Source organism: Pezoporus wallicus, unplaced genomic scaffold (assembly GCF_028554395.1).
Source record: "Pezoporus wallicus isolate ANWC-B61680 ecotype Strahan unplaced genomic scaffold, APGP_CSIRO_Pwel_v1 contig_2543, whole genome shotgun sequence".
Classification (NCBI taxonomy): Eukaryota; Metazoa; Chordata; class Aves; order Psittaciformes; family Psittacidae; genus Pezoporus; species Pezoporus wallicus.
Window position 1 is genome coordinate 3,286,412 of NW_026638172.1, and position 21,249 is coordinate 3,307,660.

The window sequence follows — 21,249 nt, forward strand, 5'->3', positions numbered from 1 at the left end:
AAATCTCACAGAGTGCATGCAGAAATGATGGATTCATAATGCACCCTGATATGGACATTCCCTTTTGGGGTGTACCTGCATGGCAGCTACAGACACTACAAACTTCAGGATCCCATCGCCATGGGTCAAATAAAAACTTACATATATGCTTTAAAATTTGAGCTGTCATCTTCTTCACTATGAGAGTGGTGAGGCACTGGCACAGGTTGCCCAGAGAAGTCGTGGCTGCGTCATCCTTGGCAGTGTTCAAGGCCAGGTTGGACGGGGCTTTGAGTAACCTGGTCAAGCAGGGGGTTTGGAACTGGATGATCTTTAAGGTCCATTCCAACCTGAACCATTCTATGATTATTAGGAGCAAATGTGTTAGGCACAGTAAAGTTTTGAAAGCTGCTTTTATACAGTTAAATGATGCCAAGTCATGTTCTATTACCTCTTCATAGGCAAAAAAAAAGAAAAAATCCCATCCATCTCCCTCAAAAAGATGCTTTTATATATTTCCAGAAACACACAGGTGATACATGTAAACTCATGTTAAGATAAAAAGCAAGCTTCCGAGCCAAAACTACAAATAATTTCTACTACTGAGCAAACCAAAGCAAGGAAATGCTTGCATAAATCTTGCAACTACGCTCATCACTCTGCTTCAGCTACATGCATCCTGGTCTTAACATTATTGAGACTTAGAATTAATGATCCACTAAGATTTATAGGGCCAATTACACTTCTCAGCATTACCACTTTGGGAGCCTCTACAACCTTAAACAGACATTAGAAGGTGACTCAGAAAACCCTCATTAAGTTCAACAGACTTCAGATGGGGCCCTTTGCCTAAACAAAAAAAAAAAAAGAGAGAACTCTTAAAAGGACATGCTTTAGAAAATCCCACCTTTATCAGTATTTCTATAAAATTCACTGGTTTGGATTTTTGGGGTTTTTTTGAAGGAACTGCTTACTTGCTAGTTGAGTCCAGTTGGATCCATTTTTTTTTCCTATGTCTTCCAAAAATGTTGAATAAATAAAACTGGATCTAGCGCTGGTCATTATGCAGTGGGAAATAACAGAATAGTTTAGTATATTAATGCAAGTATGACAGATACCACTACTGCCTGATGTCTAGAGGGACTGCTCAGTGTTTGTAGAACTGTGAGGAATTCACTTCGCAACATCCATAGTAAGCAAGAAGTCCCTAAATTAATATTGCCCAGTTGCGGTAACTGAAATCATCTTTGCTCATAGGTAGCATTGCATACAGATTGCTCAATGTAGACAATTTCAATGGTCTTGTGTTTTCTTTCCCTCTTTTCACTGTCATGGCTTTCTCTGAGCAGCCCAAAGTGCTGAGAGTGATGTAAGTCACTGAACAGCAATCACTCATGTTGCACAACAAAAGTAAGTTTTGAAATGAAGGAAAGGGTAACTTATACATATATATATATAAAAATAAATGATAGACAAACAGATGTGACCAAAGAAGCTCTGACCTCAAAACTTTTTCCTTCACTTAAGAATTTTTAATAAAAGGAAAAGAAATTACTAAGGAGATTGCTAGCCAGACTTCTGCCAGACATGAATTAAGCCATTCAAGCTGACACAATTTATGATATAAACACCAACAAGCACCTTTAAATAAAGCATCACTGCCAAATGCCACCATAATTAGGCTAGAAATGCTGTGCTTGGAGTCATAAATAGGACGTGTTCAGCCTTATTTTCTGTATAGAATCATGACATCCAAGCGCAGGCAGCAACACTTACTGAGAAATTCACTGAAAGATAACAACTGATTTAAAAGGGGTTCATGTAAGTTTAGTTAAGAGGCAACTTTGGACATTATTTTCAATTACAGAGATAAAATCATGGCTTCTCTCAGGAGGAAAAAAGGAATTACATTTTTCTATACACTACATAAAGCATATGAAAGCTTTAAGAATAGTCTGATTTCACAAACAGTATCAGCCTCCTACTAATATTCCTTAACTGTTTTTCCTTCCCTACAGTCATTTTCCCAATTATTTTTAACGTTTTCTTGATTGATTAATAAAAAGCAGGTTTCCTGCTACAGATAACAGGTCATAGAATTCTCTCTTACATTTACATTATTGAGAATACTAATGGTTTTATTTTCTTTCACCATATCTGCAGGGCTCTGCCCAAGCATTGACTTCTTCTGCATTGAACTCCTCATTGATCTCAGGCAGCATGAAGATGACAGCAGGACATAAGCACTAAGTTCCAGTCCTTCTAAACTTGCATGAGGATCTGTAATTAATAAACCGGAAAGCCTCTGTTAACTTGCATTAAAAGACAGCTTTACCAGCTTGTCTTGAAAGGCTGCAGATCTGGCAAAAAATACTGTCTTCAGCTCTTCTGAATTCACTATCAAACAGGTTAGCATCCTTATTTAATAAGTAACACACAATATCATTATCTGATGCAGAGGGGATATATCCAGACTGTCTACTTTAGACATGTAACTTCACTGTGACTTAACCTTGTAATTCTAGGGTTTCTGTACTCTCAGCAGATACTCAGACACCTGAAGCAGGCAATTCAGAGCCCAAGGGGCTGCACTACATATATTGTGAAAGCTCCTAATGCAGGCACTTATGTTACATGCCCAGAGCAAGCCTGTGCAGTCCCCACACACATTTTAGCACACTACCACTCTTCATGCAAGCCGTGCATAAGAGCCAGTGTCTGTTTGCTATTTCAGCCTTGACACCTCATTTCATTACCTGCATCTCCAAGAGTAAGCAAAATAAACCTATATATGCAATATGCCTCTTTGGGCAATAGAAAACCTCAGGAGTTAAAGGGCAAGACATACACAGAAATAAAGAACTGACACAGAAACCTGGGGACATGTCATGAACATATATTATCCATCTTAAGATAACTACTCAAGATCCTGATGGAGTTGACAGTGCAGTCTTGTCACTCTCCCATCAGACCACCGTCAGGCTCATGCACAGCAGATCTCCAGCTCCAGATCAGTCTAGTCCTTCTAATATATTCCATCCACCTTCCAAAGAATGTTTTATTAATTTAAGAAGAAAAATAAAATAATCTGTATTGCAAATAGTAGAATTACAAAGACAACACAGATCTTTTGGAGATAAAACAAGAAAGCACGTATAGCAGAACATTTAAGGCCTTACTAGACTGGAAAAAAGCCCACTTCTGTTGAGAAAGTACTGCCGTTCGTGTGCCTTTAAAGACCAAAACAAAGGCTTTCTAGCCATAAGCCATCACAAAATTATTGGCTGATCACCTGCTGCCTTGCATGCATCTCAAGCTGTTTTTCCAGCAAGATTTGTTCACTTAGATTGCGCAAATGAATGTGTCTCTTAAAATACAAAAAAAAAAAGTAAGTAAAAATTACCCCTTTGAAAATAGCTCCTTAATCTGCCATCCTTTCAATAGGACTGAAGTGCTCTTCACACACATAGTACACAAGCATCTTGAATTAGCAGGGAACTATTTTTAAATACATGAAGGGTAAGATATGAAATTAGTTTCATGGGGAATGAGAACCTTAGAGATTATTTACTTTCTCTTAATTACTTTGACTCACCACTCATTTAGCTTTTCAATAGTACTAACTCTCTCACACTCAAATTTTGATACTAAAGACATGTAAGTGTGGTTTTCGAACATTTAAGATTATGGACCTTAACGATACATAACCACATTTCTCAAATTGACTTAACCACATAAAAAGATAATTAAAAGTCCCGTATGATCCAAATATTCTTTCCTGTGGAACAACTGCCTCAAAGTAAGGATCCCTGCATAAAAGCAAGCACCTTTCGTAAAGGAAGATCATGAAAAGTCTGACAACTGTACATAACCATTACACCGGGCACAGGCAGCCTCCTATACTACTGATCTTCTATAATTTGAGGGGCAAAATGAAGATTATCATTCAGAAAATATTTTCGAGATCAAGGAACTCAAGTGACACGACAACCTACCCCAATCCTGATCCTGAGAGAGAAGCTCAAGTTTCTAAGCCTTAGAACAAGAAGAAATTGAGTGTAGCCATACAGCACTGATGGGCTACATCCACTCCCCATCTTCACTTTGTACGGCACGGGCACATTTCTGTTACTTGCACAAAAAAAAAAAAAAGAAGTTAGAGGAGATGAAAAGGGATTCCAGAGAGAGAGTACCTGTGTCAAATCTCAAATATAAAACTAAAGAAATATAGTAATAAAAAAATAAGGTCTACATTCTTATCCCTGAAGAAATAAATTAATTAGGTTCCTTACGACAGAGCCTCATAATAGAAAAATTGGGAAAAGTAAATAGAAAGGATGAAGGGAACAAAGAAAAGGAAAGTAATAAAGAGAACACTGCATTAAGCAGAAAATAGGAAGTTCAAAATATAAAAGAAATGGAGATCACAGTAAAAAGTCATGGGACAGACAGATACAAAGAGAAAGAGATAAGAGGGTTATCAAAACGAAAGGAGAGAAGCTACTTAAAATGATAAATAGGTACATAGGTAGGTCGGTACACATGTACATAGACAAATAGATGGATAGATAAATAAAACGCAACCCTACAAACTACCACAACTCCACATTCCTCCCCAGAAATTATTCTATAAACCAGAGCTGGAAGGAAAGCAAGTGAAATTCACTCATTGGCTAACAAAGTTTCATTCAATGCTGATGGCTCAGGGCTCAGTCCTATCTCTGTCAAGCAGTGGGACTGTTTTCCAGAACTTCTAAACTCCCATGGGATTAAGGCTGAGCTAAAGCAGCACCTGAATGATTTTCTGCACTTAAACACCTGAGACACTGCATACCATGGCATCAGCTCTGGATTTTTTAGGATGACTAGTCTTTACTATGTAAAAGAATTAAAAGGCATAAAAAACACCATGGTACTACACATAGCAGCACATACTATTGCCACCATGTAGCTGAAATTATGAGTTCTCCCATTAAGAAGAGTTATCAAACCATTTTTCTTGTTATAAAGTACTAATTATTCTTCTATCAGCTGCCAATGACTAATTAATCAAAATAAAATAAAAAAAAAAAAAGGCTGTTAAAGCAACTAGCAAAGGAATCACCATGAAATAAAGTGGATTTTCTGAAGGCTTTCCAGAGATACACGGTAAGAGAGAAGCTTTGGGTTCTCCTTTCCACCAGTGAATATTGCATCATTACAACAAACCAACCATTGCAGTTGAGAGACCCTGAAAAGAATTTCTCAAATTGCTTATTAGAATATAATGAGTATAAACAATAGACAGAACAAATTCTCTTGAGAATGAAGTATTGCTGGGGTTTGGATCCCTTCTCCTAGGCTGCTAAGGTTGCTAGGGAATTTCACAGTTAATAGTGTATTTCCATATGAATGTTTGAAGAAGGGGGAAGGGTTTGCAAAACTGAATCTTAAGCGTGGAGTTTTCTTTGTGCTTCAGAAAGAAAAATGTGATGCTCTTGTAAAGCTGAAATAGCACTCTTTCAAACTTAACTATACATTATCAAAGATTTTTTAGAAGAAAAACTTACACAGAAAATTCAAAGAGGCATTGTGAGGAAGAACTTGCTTCTCTTACTGTGGTCAGTTGCGATGCACCAGAATTGCCATTATACACACTCTAAGGGCAACAAGCAGTTTACAAACTGTAGCAGCTTTGTTTTGCTATAACAGATAAAAGCAACAAGCTTATTTTGTTTTAAACAGATTTTATGTCCATTTTTCATAGACCATTTAGAAAGCACATTGCTGTGGGCTTCCCAATGACAAATACACTGAGGTACCAGCAAGTGACAACACACTTTGTACTCCTTGACATGGATGAAAGAATTCAATTCAGCTTTTTTTTTTCAATCTGAAAGAGAAATGTCTGCACAACATATGTTTTAGCCCTATTTTCTGAGAATTAAGCTTAAACAATGCTCTGTCTGCATCTTCATTTTTTTCTCTTTCCTCCTCTTCAATAACTTTGGGTGACATTGGTCAAGAGCTTCCAAAACTGACAGCAGAGTCCCTTCATTTTCATGAAAATAAGTGGCTGAATAATAGAGAAAAATGAAATGCTCCATGGTTTGAATGGTAGGTACTCAATTTTGCATCACAAAATCCACAGAGCAATCACCACCAAAGGAGGTGAACATGCTGGCTCCAAGCTCACACGATCACCACCATTTATCTGGTTATTCTACTCATTCTTTCTAGTATTTTTTCTTCTAGTATTCAAAACACCCCAACTCGGGCAACTCTCATTTACTGCAGTATACAGTAAACACAGACATGCTTTCGTTGGAAGCTGCTGTGACAGTTGATCTTCACACCACAGTATTATCTTAATAAACTGTTTCTCAGTCCCCAGGATCTTTGCTCTCATATAAGTGACCTACAATTGGTCACCCTAGATCTTATACAAAGCATGATGAGTATAGAGGTTATATGAGTTAATTGCATAGTGACTGCAAAAATAGAGTGCTTTCTTCCTTTCAGCAATGTGGTATTTCTCTACTGAAAACAATTGGAGTTACACTGTAATTCAAGTTATTGATAGAACTGTGTATTTGGGTAACTCTATCATTATTTAATATTACCACCATACGAGCTTGTCTGTATGGTATTTGACAACAAAATTCAAGTTCAACAGCCTCCTCCAGAATGAAGACAGTATTGGATTAATTAGGTAACTTGCTACACATGGAGAAAACAAAGATGAATATCCCTTTTATAACCATATTTAAATCCCACAAACAAGAATCAGATTGTAATGTTATTGTAATGTAAATCATAAGTGGCTCTTGAATTACTCAAAATTTAAATAACTGGAGATCAGAATATGGCCCCATACATCTTGACAGAATATTTGACTCATTACTCATGTAAAAAGGATGCAACCACTATCAACACATAATACAGAGGAACCAATTCGTTTTCTAGGAGAGTTCAAAATTCTCTGCCAAAAGAACTCATATTCTGGTAGTCTTAACATATTATGTTATTTTTATTGGTCCACACACTACTTTGGCTACTAGCTATGGAGTGAACATCTGCAGAAAAGCAGAACCTGGGGTCTAATGGACCCTCCATCTTTTCCCCACACACTTGCCAAAACACAGGCAGCTTTCTTCCTCTGACCAAAGACAGACACTGGAAATACTGTAAGAGTCTATAAGGCTTTTGCTAGCTAAAACAAACCACAGACTACTTAATTTTGTAACAGGAGTATTCCTCCAACATGGTTCAAAACTGAAAGCATGCAACTCTAAATAAAACACACCAAAAAACAAATGTCATAGCTGAATCACAAGTCTCCAAACTGCCTGGTCTACCATTCTTTAGTTGTGCTTGTTTAACAACTTGGGACATGTCTACATAAGCTTTCTGAAGACAGATTAGTTTTCTCTCTACCTTTACGATGCTTTCGCACCATCCAGGGCTGAACCTCAAGTTGTGTTAGCAAGGATTCAGGCATGAAGAAGTGAATTTATCAAAATGTTTCAAGCCTAACTAACATTTCAATATGGCAAAAAGCTCCATATTGAGCTGGGCAGGGAAGAAAATATTTTCAAGTCTGAAACATTCATGTTTAACCGCCAGTGTCTCCTGTAATCTGTCTGCTAGATATTCCACTGTTCTGACACAAACAGACTGATCATCTGTATTTCAGCTTAAATTATGAAACCATGCTCCTTCTGACTGTCCCACTTCCTTTCATCCCACTCACTGTAAGGCTTAGTGAGAATCACAGGCAAATACAGCTGGAAACAGCTATGCAACAGCATCGGCTGCATTCTTTAAAGACAACACAGTTAACGCTCTTGAAGACTTCAACTGGCAAAGGCCCATTGTGTCATACATTCCATTCTAGGACCCCTCTGAATCCTTACCATTGGAAAACTTTTCCTAAACTTGTTATTTCTTGCAACATATTCAGCCTGTTACTTTTATTCTACTCACTGAGGACACTGCATATTTTTTTTCACCCATATGTCAGAGTTCTTCCCGGTCTTCATCTTCATTCAAAGCATCAGTCTTGCCATTCAGTTTCTACAGCTGCTGAGGCCTCCTTCAGTATTTTTCTCAAATATTTGGTGTTATTTATTTGCAAGTTAGAGGAAGAAAATTTCCATGTGATCATGGAAATTTTCCAGTCATCAGGCTGTAGCTGGCCAAAATCCCTCTGAAACCATCACCAGTTGCCTTCCTAAGATTACCGATTCTCTGGGGAGTATCTTCCTATACAAATTTTTTTTTACAAAATACACATTCAACTTCAGTTTAGATAAACTGACATTACTGAGGATCACAGAGTAGAGGCAAAAATAAAGAAGTATCTTACTCACAGGATGTCCAAGAGTAACCGAAAGAAGGAAGCGTAAATACTGTTTCTTCCAGCCAACTCCTAATTACACAGATGGTTCTTTCTCACCAAGATGAACTCAGCATCAGGACAAACCTACTTCAGAAGTTCTCATTTCAATTTGCTCCTGCCTCTACCACACTTGCTCCTCAGGCACTTACAGAACACCTCCTTGTTGTACAATCATCCCACGGCATCCCTTAGAGACACAGCTGAGAGTGTTACAAAAGGTCTGTATTTGCCCTTGAATGGATGCTTAGAGCCACTCCCTGAACACTGTGCATATTCACTGAACCACCTTGCTTTAATAGAAGTGTTTTTAGTTCTGCATTTCCCTTTTCCTTCACCCATTTAACAGCAAACTAGCAAATTTAAATGTCTTTAAAAGGGCAATACACACAGGCTTACCTCAGGCTTAAGCCACAACACATCTCATTCTATATTGTTCACTTTGTGTTATGCTGACAGCAATGTTAGCATGAAAAGAAGTTTCTTACCAAGTCTGTAGCCATCATTTTCCTAGTGTTTAAGACAGGAGTGGCTAATACTCTTTGTCCTCCCTGATAACAAAGACAAACTGATTTCTCTAGCACAAAATAATGCTGAAGCCACTGAAGCAACTTAGAACAGTGACTTCAGTGATCATCACAGCTATAGTTCAATGATGACAGGGTTGTCAAAGCATCTCATCTTCAGGATTATCAAATTCAAGCTTCTGTTTTCAATTCAACATTCAGTTTCAGTCTGTCTGACATTGAAGAACCAAGAGAAACGGATTTTTTCTGCATGATTTCAAGATGACCACTAGTCGTTTCTGTCTAGCTACTCGTGCAACATTTATAGTCTAGGTACAGAAGAACTGTTTGATCGCAGTGGGCTGACTGATTCACGTCACACTACTCCCTTCATTCTTGGGCAAGATGAGCCTGAAAATTATTACTCTTATCATTTCTATTTTATTTGTAGTGTGTGGTACCGAACAGAATCAACTTTGTTATTACAGAAAAGGTAAACTTAGTTGTGAAACTGGCCTTGTACGAAGCTGCCCTGCCAGATGTGCTGCTCTGACCGTGCAGTTCTCCACTCTCTTCCTTCTCATTGCTATCCATGGAGAGCGGATTACATTAAGCAGCTACTCCGTTCTTTCATTATCGAGCCTTCTCTTTCCTTTTCCCTAGACACTTTATGCAGTTACATAATCTCCCTTAATATTTTCCAAGAAACCTGAAAAGAAATGCCCATTTTTCAGCTTTTCTCTTTTACTTAAAAAATGTCAATAGTTTCCTTCCTAGGCTGAAATTACAGCTGCCTTCTATTTTGCAAAGGAAACAATATAAACTACACATTACATACCTTCTGCAAAATGATACAGAAGTTAAACAAACGCATCATGAAAAATAAAACTGCAAGACCCAACTAATGACATACGCACTGCACCTGGTTTCACATGTTTTTCTTTAATAGTATTAGCCTTACACAATTGGCAAGAAACTGGAGAGCTAAGTAGATTGGCAACAGTACACCAAGGCTTTCACCTCAAGTGTATCAGCTCAAGTTTAGCCCAGCTCTCTCTAGGAACTGAAAATGCATGCTGGCTGACAACAAAATAAAATGGTAATGGCTATCTGGTTCATACGAAATGGGAGGCGACATTGCAGAAAGAGAGTCATCAGCATAAATGATATTTTCTCTTACTGTTAAGATATGAATAAACTTGAACCAAAAAACTGGCCAAGGGGGCCTTCATTTGATACAATGAAATTAACTTAAGACATTGTCATTTTAGGCTAGCTAAGGGAAAGGCAACATAAAGAAGTTTCTAAATCAAATGTACTTCCCAGGACCTTTAATTCTTCAGCTTTCACATGTAACAGCCTGCCACCAACACCTCTGTTTACAGATGGTGGAAGCCAGATGTGCACGTGCAGAAGAGGCGTGAGCATGCATGAATAGAACACCCGTTTACAGCTAGTAATTCTGCACAGTGTACTTGTTCTCATCTCATCCAGGTGCCCAACATCCTTATTTGCCAGCAGAGGACCATAAACACACAATTTTTTGATGCTTCTATAACTGCACTACCCTGGGCTGTGATCCCCACAGATTTCACTGCTAAGCAAGGGTCACACCTTCAAGGAAAACTCTCAATAAACTAAGTGGATCACTTACTCAGAAAACGCTTTTCTGAAACTCTTTCTTCTGAGTCAGTGTTGAAGTAATGCCAGCTTCCATCGTAAGTGATCAGAAGAGATTAATCCATGGATCTTTGCCACCAAACCACAGGCCTCTACCACTGCCGAATGAGGGGGAATTGTTTCTCTTGGTAGAAAACAGCAAGCTCTTATTCTATATGCAGAGGAGCCACTGAATTAGGATATAACACAATTTCACAGAACATCAGACCAGCAAAATATTAGGAAGCAATCTGCTTCTTTCAGATGAAGCAAACTTATCTGTCATTGCTGAAATATTTCTTATAAGGGTAAAAGTACCAGTACCCACTCTAAGAGCATGCTTTCATTCTGGTCATTGCATTCCACCTCCCTAAATCCACCCCACACCTTTATCAGCTACTTCTATTTCATTTCTTTTTTGCTTCCCTGAAAGAGTGCTTCCTAACAGGAATGGGTGAGTCTAAACAGAGTTGTAAAAAATACTGTTAAACCTTCACTGTATTCTACCCCAGGCAGATGTCATGTCCTGAAGCATTTTTACACTGCGTGTAGGGCACAGGCCCCTTTAAAATGTACATAAAGCCAACCCATCATACCAAACTAGTTGTATATTATCCATTCTGTCCATGGAAGAACTGTTCCTCATCATGGATTGATGAGATCTAGTCTACAAAACCCTACATTCTAAATGCTAACACTGTGTTAAAAGTACCTGTATAAAAATGCTTTTAAGCCTCATTTAACTTAATTCTAAAAATAAAGACCTATTAACAGAAACAAATTGTAATTAAGATTGTTGTTGACCTAGCTTCTCCCTGCAAAGGCATCAGAATAACAATCTTAAATCTACACGGTATCTTTCAGTCTAAAGGATTCCGTCCAAAAAGACTGATCTTGGACATACTTATGTAGAAGAGTGCTATTACATACACAAGAAAACCTAAGTAAACCAATTTACCCCGTTTCATTACGAGCAACTACCAAGCTTGAGCCACCCAATTGTATAGGTTCCTGTTATCTACCTTATCAATCCATTCACAGATTATCCACCCATCAAAAACACGTCCCTCAAACATCAGCAATGTATTAGCAGGAACTTTCATTTTAATCTTTATGTTCTCCCTAAAAAAAAAAAAAAACACCAAACCTTCTTCCAGTTTCATTCAGTCTCCTTCTCAGACCTCTATCACCAGTGCTGTCAACCACCCCGTGGAGACACAAACACAAGGGCTGAACCTGGCTTACCTGTCAGAGGATTTGTTTTTAAGCAGACACCTGAGGTGTATTGGGTGTGTACTGCTTTTCAATAGACAGACCGACTTTTTCTGCCTTATTCTGTGAACAGAAGACCTAAACCTGGATTCTACAACTTTCAAAACACCCCTTTCTGGCACCATCAAGTACTTAAACCAAAAGTCAATCTTACCAGCCAGCTCTACCCTAGATCAGATTTCCCTTGTATGTCATACTCCTGCAAGAGCACTGTTCTAATCATTATCACTCAAGGAAGGGTTATTCTGAATCACCTGTTTTTACCTTATGATTAGCAAAATAGGCCTTGTTTAAACAACTGGTTCTCAGGTATCCACAGAGCATGGCAAAGGAAAATCCACCTCCTCCTCTGCAATTGGCATGGCTCTTGGCAAACATTCCCTGATGATACCAGTCTGCACAACAATTTTTTTTCTGAATAATTGCTTCACATAAAATGAATTGCCAGAAACCAGTGTAATAATATCATTCCAGGCAGGGTTTCATCAATAAAACTACCATTACACCTTAAACCTGCACCCTTCCTGGCTAAGTCTTCTCTCAGTCTACATGGATGACAAAGACATTTAAAGCAACGCACCCTAAGAAAGATCATCCATATGTCTCCCCTCCTCTCTCAGCCTCTCCCAGAAAACACGTCACTGATGGCAGTTGTCATCTGAACTTCCACTGCACACAGACTAGCCAGATCACAGAGGACAGCTGGTATGATATCAGGGCATCATGATGGGGATACTGGAAGGAAGCAGCTGTACCTGCTATCCATCATTGCTACCTGATGGCAGTCAGCTTCCTTAGACAATCAAACAAAATGCTGCAGAAACTGTCAACAAACAAGAAGCTGTCACCTCTGTGCCCTTTACACCACCAGCCATGCTCATTGTTTTCAAAAGGGAAAACAAACGAATAAACCAGAGCTGCTTACTAAAAAATCTACTGTAGCAGATGCTTTCACAACCAACATCCCAGCATTGACATAACCTGAGCCCACATGATGACCCTGTTCCTAGTCATGCATTTATAAAAGTGTGAAACTCAACTGTCTTGGCACTGGAAACCACTTGGCCAAAGTACAAACATTGCAATTTGATAAAAATCAAGTCAAGGATAGTTGGCCGAGTATCTGACCTACTTTCTCTTACAACCTTCAGCTGAAACTAACCAAAATATAGACACAAAAAAAGGCTGATGGATCTTGTACTCTGTCTCCTTGAAAACACAGAACTGCTTCCTCCAGTCATTTGCTAGTGACTTGCCTACTCTTACTTTAAAGATCTGAAGAGGCATAGGGGGCTCTCACTACACCTGGACTAACACAGGCACCAATACAATTTTCTGTTATTAACATTTTGCCCAGAATTCATCTTAAACTTCATTTCCTCGATTTCACCATTTAGTCCTAGCTGAATTATTCTCTTATTATTCTCTTACGTAATGTACCAAAAAAACACCCAGATCAGTGGTAGATCTACATGTAGTTTACCTATCTCCCCATATTCATTGCCAGACTAGAAATATGTCTATTTTTTAATATTTCCCCTCAAGCTAGTTCCTCCAGACACCAAGTTATTTCGTTACTCTTCTTTGAGCTTCACTCAAATTGCCAATACCTTCCTGCTACAACATTCAGTTTTCAGATGTGTTCATGTGTACAAAGTAAGAAACCCACCTCTGTGTTCACAGACATGGTACCTTTTTCTTGTCAGCTCAAGCACAAACTGTGCTGTTCTGTAATCAATTCATACTGCAGACTCATGTATTACTTCCTAATGGCTCTTAATTTTAGATCCCTTCCAGCACTGCTATTACCTGTCAGTAAGTTCCCAATTTGATAGCCCTTGCCTGTGAACTTGCTTTTTCTTCAGATTTGTTCCCTTCTCTCTACTATCTTGTACGAAGTCTCCTGAAGTTGTTTACTCCAAAGCCAAGACATTTGTTTCAAAGGTTACAGGTTTTGTTTAAGCCCCCTATTCAACAGAGCATTTGATTACATGCCTAACTTTAACCACATGCTTAAATCCAGTTGATCTCAGCAAGCAGAGATGAGACTAAGCATACATACAAAAAACAAACAAAAACCCCCAAGAAGTTAGGCATGCAAGTCAGTGTTTTGCTGAAGCAAATCCTCAGTTTCTGTAATCACTTGCAAGAATTGACAGCTCAATGCTTTTATGTTGCAGGATTTAAAAATGAAGCTTCAAGACAGTCCGAACCTGACATCATGCTTTTGTTCCTTTTTTGAAATAAGAAAAGGAAATAAATATCTAAGTAAATACGCAACTGTACTGTAATCGTTAAGACTATAGAATTGAAACGTGCACTAAGTAACTCCATGTTCTTGTTATTGCAGTACCCTCCTTCAAAAACGTATTTTAAAAGCCAAATCTGAAAAAGCGTACGTATCCCAGCAAGATACGGAGCACATTCCCAGGTAGCTGATTAGCCACAACCATCATTAAGTGGTGAGAACAAAGCTGTCCATTTCCTACCAACCAAATGCCTTTAAATGCAATGGGCTTCACTCACTGTTCCATGAAAGATGGGTTTTTAGGGGGAAAAGGGTACTAGCCTTTTGTTTTAGTCATGGGTTGACTATTTCCATCAGTAGCCAACCCACATGGCAGCAGATGTAAGATTTTACATTCACCACCAGCCTCAAACGCAGTTGGCGTAACGGGAATTTCATGGAGAGTATTTAAAATCATTTCCAAATGTGTTCCATTGTTTACATGCAGAATACTACACAATCTTTCTCTCCCCCTTGTTTCTACTTTTTGTCTTCTTTGCCTTCCCTCATTCTGCTGCCTGGTAAACACAGCAGAGGCTAAGTGGGGCCTGCAATTAGGCAGCCATACCAAGCTTAATGTGCGGGCTACCTAACTGTGAGATTCAAGGTTTGGAGGGAATGCCATCTGAGAAAGAAATGGAGAAGAAAAATTGGAAAATGATTACTTCCTCTCCGTCCATAAAGGCTCCCAAAATTCAATTAACATGTTCTAAGATAAACCATCCACACATGCTATGACATTAAAACGTGTGATTTCAAACACAGACAAAAACATAGCTGCCCATTGACATTTATCAGAATTATAATACTCCAACTATTCCACTTTCACCTTTCTTATTGAAGTGGCATTTGTTGGAATGCTTTTGTACCTCAGTACTTGAGATTAACCAGAAAAATACCTATAGGCAATATAAATGAATTGTATGCGACTGTGTATTGGTTCTGTTAAATAATGCTGTGAACCCCAAAGTTGCTCAGAGAACACCGTTCCCACACCTAGCACAAACACCGTTGTTTAATAATGCATATATGTTCACTGCCATCCCCACAGAAAATTTTTCTTGTGATATTATAGTTTCCCAGATGGAAATAACACCTTAATTTTTACTGATGCACCAGTGTAACCAATAAGAAAATTATCACTGGTTTTATCTGCAGTGTGATGGATGCAGATACCACTGGATAGCAAAGACTTGTAGGTAAAAACTCTGTGAACAACTTTTTGCCACTTTCTCCTATAGAGGGAGGAAAGGTGGCAAAGAGACAAAAGTATAGAAACTCCTTTGCTGCATTGTAGATACAACTACTCATCTGTGCCTACACACCTCCTTTCCCCACTGCTGTTCAGCATCCCTAGCAGACTCTAAGCACTAACACCAGCTGGAAGGATGAAACCCGCTGGGCAGTAAGCACCGATACTGGGTTAGATCCACAGCTTGCACTAACGGATTTTGTTTTTCAGATAGATGGCAGTGCACAAAGTGCATCTGAGATTGGTCCAGGGTTGAGATGCCATTTCAATGCTCAGACACTTTAACTGAGGGAATTACTGCATTATCAAAAGCACTTTTTAGAAAGATCATGCCTTAGGACCCGATCCTGCTGCACCGTGATAGCTCTAGCCCTTCGAAGGGGTGAACTGGGTGCCAAGAACATAAACATAGCAAAGCAGCACATAGAATTTCCTGTTCCTGTGAGAGGCAAAGGAAGTTTCTTTCAATACATTCTAACTAATGTAGTTTAAACACAAAACTAAAGGATGAAAGTCCAAAAAGATACTGCATTCTGGATACTGGAGATGAAAACTCTGATTTTCAAGGGTCTGTAATAGCACAGATTTAGTAATAGTCCAGCAATAAGAACAGGGTATTTCAAATCACTCTCACTGGCAAAAAACATCTACAGTTACTACTTAAATTTTGTGCCCACTTGATTCTAACAGACACCGGTAGAAAGCTAAGAGAGCAGAATGAAATGTTAACCATTTAACTGCATTTACCCCAGCAAATCCCTTTCTCACAAAAGGAGACTATTACTATAGCAGCTGAAACAAATAGAAGCAAATCTCACTGCACAATTCGTAGTTCTGTACCTGGAGGCTTGACACATAGCTATCATGATGTGGAAGCATCCACCATCGTTTTGTTTTCTGTTTGCAGTAGGGGGTTGCTAGGAAACAAAATACTATTGTCTGATTTCATGATCTATCGCCTGGTTTGCCTGGCAATAGAGTCTTCTAAATCTATTACTGGATTATTTTCTGTTTTACAGAGAGATTAAAACTAGCATCAAAACACATGCACACAGAGAGGAACAGTAAAAAAACACCTCAAAATTCAGGGGAAAGGATGGATATATTCCAGGTTAAGGAAGACAAACTATCCTGAGGAAAAGGGAACTTATGCAGGCTGGTGATATTTATATACACATACATTCACACGTGTATCAACGTTCCTCAACTGTGTCTATAGTTTTGCCAACTTGTCAAAGACTCTTTTGCTCTTGAGGATACAAAACGTCCTCCTACTGCTCGAGAGCTACTGTGCACCGCAAGTTCTGCAAATACCACATGCTGCAGAATGCCTGGTGCGGGCAAGCACACACGCTGGAATCATTTTTGTTCTTGGAATTCAGATCAGGGTTGTTTCAGTGCCTTAATTTCTTTATGCATTCATATATGTTTTACACATTTGGACAGAGAGAAGAGTTGGAGACAATTCCCTACTCCTCCTCCCCCCTCCTTCAGTTGTAACATAAATAAATAAATAGATAAACAAAAGCATCAGGAAAAGAGATCTTAAAAAGCCACAATAGCAAATTTCACGTATTTTTACAGGGGCAAGTCTTTGTAAAGCGAAAGATTAAAAGATCATTAAAACCAGGCTAATGTGGATACCTGTCAAGGCATCCTCAAAACACAACACCAGACCTCAACAACAAAAACACCATCATACTTAAAAGCTGAGAGACAGATGAAGAGAGTTCAGCACAAAGCCATAGAGCAAAAGATTTCTAAATAAAACCTGCAGAATAGTTGCTACTCTTTTATGTATATCTACAATTTCACACCATGCACAACATGCACTATTTCAAAGTCTTTTCAACTTATTTGTTAATGTCTATGCATTTTATCACTCCATTTTAAATGTGAGGGGAAAAAAAAGAAGCGGTACATTGCAAAGGACATCAAAGCTTTTGACACATTAGAGCAGAACTTCCAGTGATTAAAAAAAAAAAACAAACAAACAAAACAAAACCTAATAACACACAACATAGAAAATACACAATTCCTGGGAAGGACCTGAAAGCTTCTTGTCTCTCTTGCCCAGGGATGGATTCATTCAGCCTCTAACCTTCCTCTCAGAAACCAGGAGCCCTCACCAAAGCCACACTTAGAATTGAAGAACAAAAGAGTAAAAGGCGAGAGAGCTTCTTCCACCCCAGACAACAGCAAGCTACTCCTAGCGATTCTAGATCAAAGCATGGAGAGATGGACACGACCCACAAGCAATCCCAGCCCTCGCCAAGGCAGGACACGGCTATTCCACAGCTGGTAACCCACGACAACACCACTTCCAGCTACCAACCGGTGCCCAGCGGTTCCGGGGTTCCTCACGGGCGGCACACCGAGGTCCTGCCACCTCCAGGTCCGCTGAACCCTGGTTTAAAGCCCTCGCTCAGGGACCGGGGAGGAAGAGGAGGAGAGGGATGGGACAGCCGCCTCCCGAGCTGCCATAAGAAACTGTTGGGCAAACTGCAGCGGCGCTGCCGGGGACCCACCGAACTCTCGGCGGGGGAACTGGGTTCGCAAGTGGGAGGAAGCCCCGGGCCCGACCCTGGCTGCCCGGGGTGCGCTGCGCGGGTGCCCTAGGGGGGGCTGCTGGATGCAGCGGGGCAGCGGCGGGAGCAGAACCCCGTCCTCCAGCTGCAGTAACAACAGCAATTAAAATAATAACCATAAAAAGGGGGCGGGGGGGGGGGGAGCGGTCAAAATAAATAAATAAATAGCCCGCTAGCGGGAATGGGAGAATAAAACCCACCCTAAACAGGCGGACCCCAAACAACAACACAACCTGACCGCCCAGGAGAGCAAACTTTCTGACTCACCGGGGACAGCCGGTGCCCGGGTGGCGGCCGGGACTGCGCTCGGCCCCGCGGCGCCGGAGAGCACAGCCGAAGCCGGGCGAGGCGGGCGCCGCCGGCGGGGCTGGGACAGTGCGTCTCGCCCGGCTCCCGCCGCCCTCCCCTTCCTTCTTCCCTCCCTCCCTCCCTCCGCGCCTCTCTCGCTCCGCAGTGCCAGCCCGGCCTTCCCCGGCCGGGAGCCGCCCGCGGCGGGCAGCCGCCGCGGGACCGCCGTACCTACCGGCTGCCGGTGCGGGGCCGCTGAGCAGCAGGAGTAGCCGCCGCCGCCGCCCCCCTCCGGCTGCTGCCGGGTTCGGCGGCGCTGCAGCAGGCGGAGGACGCCCCGAGGCGGCGGGGACAGCGCGGAGCCGGGGTGCGGGGGGCCGGGGTGGCGGCGGCCGCCGATGCACAGGCAGCGCGGTGCCTCGATCGGTGTGTGTGTGAGTGCGTCGGGAAGGGATGCTGCAAGGGAACGAGGGAAAATTCTCCCCTCCTAGCAAAGCCGCCGACAAATGGCAAGGCAGGTGTGCAGGGGAGGCACTGCTCCCGGAGGAGGAGGAGGGGGGAGGAGGAAGGGGGAGAGGGGCGGTGAGGAGGGCGGGGAGCGTACGGCGCTCAGCCCGGCGGCGGGAGCAAGCGGGGGGCCTCACGGCATCCCGGGGACAGCGGCCCTGCCGAGGAGGTCCCGATTGCCTCCTTTGGGTCGGCCGTGGGGCCGCAAGAAGCGGGATGAAGGTGCGCCCTGCTCCACCTGTGGGGTGGGAGAGTCGGTGGTGAGCAGCCAGGAGCGGTCCCGCAGAGCCACTGCGGGGACGGCGGAGGAGGGGGGACGGGACCCCCTGGAGCCGGGAGTGCGCCAGGAGGGACTGCCGGCAGAGCATCCTGACGCGACTCTTGCTCGAGGCCGCCGCTCAAACACGCCCGACCGCTGTTCTCAGCGCTCAGTGTAGCTCTGGGAACTACACCGTATCCGAGGGGATTGGTGCTTCCTCTGGAAACCCTCCCTTGAGAAGTAGTTGCATGTCTTATCTGCAAAAGCTCCCACGCCCCAGTTAGCCCTTGTCTTAAAATCATCACCCTTCAGGGAAAGATCTTGCTGCTGCAGGTCTCATTTGTTTCTTTATTCATTTCCTGGGCAGGAGATACCTATCAAGTGTGGCAAGAGCAGGGGACTTCACCTTTAGTCCCCAAAGCCATGGGGCAGGTGGCCAAGGACAGCTCTTCCCAGAGTAAAGTGCTGGGCCCAGGGGCCTGGTGGCAACAAGTGCTTCCCCAAAGCCACGTGCTACTGCTATAGATGCTGTCGAACACCTTGTCAGAGCAGGGAGTTAGCAAAGGCTTTTGCGGCTGCATCTCTGCTCCCTTCTGCAGAAGGTGCTTGCTAATCTGAACTCTTCCTGCTATTTCAAAGGGAAAAGCCTGTTCTTCTCCTGGCCTGAATTACCATGCAGAGCTGCTGTAAGCAGTCCCTTTCCTCTGGAGAGATGGTTGTGATTTAGTGCTGGAGAGAGCCTTTATATGCCCATTTATAATACGTTTCAGCACACTTCTAGGTGGCGATTAGTTGGTAAGTGAAAAGTGGCTGAGGCTGAAAGGTGGAAACTAACATCAGATACTGAATATTGCACACGGCAGCTATGATTTCTAGTGGTAGGAAGAAAATCTGATAGAAAAATCTCCTGCTTCTCTTTTTTCACAGTACTTTTTTGCCAAAGCAGTACTGAATTACATCCACAGGTACTGGGCTAATTACATATGCTCAACCAGCCCCTTGGTTTGGGTTTACCAGCAAGCACACTTATGCAACAGAAGCAATTTCCGCACCGCTGGGCTCATCTGATTTAAACTATACTGGCTTGCGTTGCCTCTGTGTGTAGCTTTTCTCCCTTGGCTGGCAGGGTTAGTGTCACAGCTTCAGTCTGAGAAGTGACAACAAATAAAACCGACACAAATTTTACTGGGTAACACAAAGACACGCATGGAAGATGAAACACAGGAATGGCTTAGGTAAGTGTTAACTACCTTTGCTGGGAAGCAGAAGCTGCTCTTGGCCCAGCTAGGCAGGTGTGAATTGCTGATTTCCTGACTGGTCATCCCTTCTCTTTTTAATGATCACAGACAGCTGAATAAAGGAAAAGTTGGACTGTTTCTGTTGAGGTAGACATGATGAAAGTAAGACATGATTATAACTTGGGCATCCTTTTTCTATATTATTGACAGTAAAACACATCTCTTCAGTCTTCTCAAGCACAGGCCTTAAGCCTGTTCATTCCTGAGTGAACACCTTTTTGGAAAGCACAGAGAAAACTTGCAGGGAGATTCATGCACAATTCATCCTTCATGTGTAGTGTAAACCAGCTTGTGAAATCAAGGACTGCTTTAAAAAATCACACAAACTCCAGTATCTGAATATGTTTCCCTTATTTGTATTAAATTTGCATCTTCATCTTTCTCCTTACACTGAATGCAATTGTGCTTGTAAACACTGACACACACATACACCACCACGGCACAGAGTTAGACACGCTTCTCTTGACTGTTGCATAAGCCTTGCTCAGTATAAAACAGAGGTAAAAGAAAATGTCTCTGCCAGTGTTGGTCTTGTTTAATGTAACTAACAGAGGCATGAGAACACTTGATAAGGTTATTTCATTATGACAGTTTTGGATTGCTCCCTCCTTACCTCCCACTGCCTGGAGCAGTGCGTGCACATACACACACATGCACAGATCTGTAGAAAAAGATGTTGCCCTCTTTGTGTGATTTTTCCCTAACACTTTCAGCATTCATTTGCCATTCCTAGGTTGGTACAGTGCCTGGTTCCAGCCAAGGCCTCACATTGTCACATTCTGAATAGCTCTTGGGAAGTTGCTGGCTTGACCCTGAAGACTTTATAGTCTAATTTTTTAATAACTGAAGGATTATTTTGTTTAATTTAAAAAAGGACTCGTTTTAGCTGTCACGTAACTATGCATTATACCCCAAGACTTCAGTCAGAGCTGCGCAGACACATCTGAGAGCACAATTAGGCCCTCTGGACCTTTTAA

At 41.5% G+C, this 21,249-nt stretch overlaps 1 protein-coding gene across 7 annotated transcripts in view; it reads right to left on the reverse strand.

Annotated features, from left to right (window-relative positions):
• Nucleotides 1-18,731, reverse strand: part of ENOX1 (ecto-NOX disulfide-thiol exchanger 1) — a 371,690-nt gene extending 352,959 nt beyond the window's left edge. The window contains exon 1 of one of the 7 annotated variants that reach the window (XM_057409723.1): nt 18,444-18,731. The gene's annotated coding sequence lies outside the window, so the exon portion shown is untranslated. Of the gene's footprint in view, nt 1-16,172; nt 16,242-17,381; nt 17,403-17,696; nt 17,928-18,187; nt 18,243-18,443 lie in introns of those variants that run through there. The other 6 variants (XM_057409722.1, XM_057409716.1, XM_057409719.1 and 3 more) reach the window with 6 other exon arrangements.
• Nucleotides 18,732-21,249: the final 2,518 nt, after the last annotated feature.